This window comes from Phascolarctos cinereus, unplaced genomic scaffold, assembly GCF_003287225.1.
Source record: "Phascolarctos cinereus isolate Bilbo 61053 unplaced genomic scaffold, phaCin_HiC Scaffold_9;HRSCAF=440, whole genome shotgun sequence".
In the NCBI taxonomy this organism is placed as follows: domain Eukaryota; kingdom Metazoa; phylum Chordata; class Mammalia; order Diprotodontia; family Phascolarctidae; genus Phascolarctos; species Phascolarctos cinereus.
In genome coordinates this window covers 83,422,872-83,425,395 of record NW_027556402.1, presented here as the reverse complement: position 1 = coordinate 83,425,395, position 2,524 = coordinate 83,422,872, and the positions used below count along the sequence as shown (strand labels likewise).

Below are 2,524 nucleotides of genomic sequence, written 5' to 3'. Positions count from 1 at the left end.
TATGTAGTGAGCTCAACAATCAGAATTCATGAATGTCTTTGTCATTCTGAATGTAAAGATGAAAATATTCACATTCCTTTGCCCTGTGTGCACCCAGACATGCATTTCAGGTAGAAGATGAATAGTTTTAAAAGGCTGAAATGCCTTGCCAAGTGTCAAATCTCAATTTTCTTTAAAGCTGCAGTCATTAACGTCTTACATATCTCAAAGAACCAGGTCACTGCTAAATTCACACAGAATAAAGATGACTAGTACGTAAAGTTCCTTCTGTCCCCTTTTCTACTAATACTGTTTCAAAGATGACGAAATACTACTTATTAAAAAATGGCTTTACAACTCGACAATTAGAGAACACATTATTTGTCAGGCAATGTCAGTTTAGCCTGCTTTTTAAAGCAAAGTGGAAAAAAGTATTGGATTTGGAAGAGAGCAAGATTTAGAATTTAATTTAGCCTCTGACATTTACTTGTTTTCCAACCAGGAGAGAGTCAATTAACCCCTCTAAACCTAAATTTCCAAACCTCTAAAATCAGAGTAATAATAATACCAGTGGTTAAACTCCTTGGATTGTTGTGAGGCTCAAGTAGAATTATGTCTTCCAGGTGCTTGGAAAATAATAAAATGTTCTATAAACACTAGCTATAATTTACATTGATTAGCACAATACCATCAGCCTATAGCCTTAATAAGACATATCCTACCCAAGAGGGATTATATTTCTGCTAGAGATATGGACAGTGTTAGAAGAACTAACATTTATATAGGGCTTTAAGATTTACATGGCGTTTTATAAAAATCTCATTTTACCTTCTTTTTTATTAATTTAATTTGATTTATCAACAATCACTTCAATAAACTTTTGATCATTTAATTTTATTCCTGGAGTAGAAGTGTAATCCCCGCCCCTGCGGCCGCCTCTTCCTTTCCCTGCCTTGGCTCCGCCGAGGTTGGACTTGCTGCGCTGGGCCGCGACCACCGGACCGGACCCAAGTAGAGCCCAGACCGCCGAAATACGCTAAGGGGCAGCCTACCTTCTGGCGGTCCTCGGCGTCAACGATTTCCCCAAATCCAAGGACCTGAAAAAGATCTTGGACAGCGTGGACATCGAGATGGACGAGGAGCGGCTGAAGAAGGTCAACAGTGAACTGAGTGGCAAGAACATAGAAGATGTGATCGCCCAGGGGAGAAGTAAGCTGGCCTCCATGCCCGCCGGTGGTGCTGTCGCTGTTGCTGCCAGTGCTGGCTCTGCTGCCCAGCTGCTGGTGGCGCTGCCCCTGCTGCCGCAGAGGAGAAGAAAGAAGAGAAGAAACAGGAGTCTGATGACGACATGGGCTTTGGTCTCTTTGACTGAGTACCCGACCTGATCCTAGAGGGAATAAACCTTATATTTAAGGGAAAAAAAATTCCTTCCTTCCTCCCCGCCTCACTCCCCAAGACTATATGCAATCCGATATAGGCTATTCATATACATTCTTATTAAACATATTTTCACCTTCCAGATGTTGTAAGGAAGAATTAGAACCAGTAGGAGGAACCACAAGAAAGAGAAAACAAAACAGAAGGAAAAAATAGCAATTAGTATGCTTCAATTGGCATTCAAACTCCATAGTTCTTTGGATGTGGATAGCATTTTCCATCATGAGATCTTTGGAGATATCTTAGATCCTTGCATTGCTGAGAAGGGCTAAGTTTATCAACATTAGTCATTGCACAACGTGGCTGTTGCTGTGTACAACGTCCTCTTGATTCTTCTAACTTCACTCAGTATCAGTCCATGCAAGACTTTCCAGGTTTTTCCGAAGTGCACTTGCTCACCATTTCTTATAATGCAATAGTATTCTGTTACTATATACCACAATTTGTTCAGCCATTCTCCAATTGATAGGCAATTGCCCTTCTCCCAGGGCAAGAGGAGCCTTTCCTGTTAATCTCTCGAACTACCTGGTCTTCTGGACTGTTGCGTCTGGTCTTTCTTCTGGTTCAGCTGTTCCAGGGTTTTTCCTGGGGTTATATTTTTCTGGGCTTTCAGGGGTTAATAAGGGACAGTAAGAGCAACTCACTTCTTACTCTGCCATCTTGGCTTCCAGAAGCCCCATCTTCTCATTTTACCTTCAAAATCACCTTTGGAAGCAGGTACCATTTTATAGTTGTGGAAATTGAAGCAGAGGGGTCTTATAGCCATTAAGTATCTAAAACTAGATTTGAAATGAGGTTGTCCTGATTCCAAATCCAAGAAGAGCTTTTGAGAAGTGCTTGTTTACCAGCTATTTAGTTATTTCCAGCTACAATACTATAAACTAGGAAATGACCTTCTTTACACTCAAATTATTATTTATGCAATGCACTTTGCTAAGTGTGGGAATACAAAGACAGCAGGGAAGTAGGCCTTACCCTCAAAGAGTAATGGAGACAACGTGTACATGTTTCTATAAATCATATATACAAAATGAATAGAATACGAAATGAACTTTTCTGTTTGATGTTTAGAGGATTTTTCTGGAAGTTAACTGTCAGTGCAACACTG

The 2,524-nt window shown here is 40.5% G+C and overlaps 1 pseudogene; it reads left to right on the top strand.

Moving 5' to 3' along the window:
- Positions 1 to 299: 299 nt before the first annotated feature.
- On the top strand, positions 300 to 1,351 carry LOC110216026 (large ribosomal subunit protein P2 pseudogene; annotated as a pseudogene).
- The last annotated feature ends 1,173 nt before the right edge of the window (positions 1,352 to 2,524 follow it).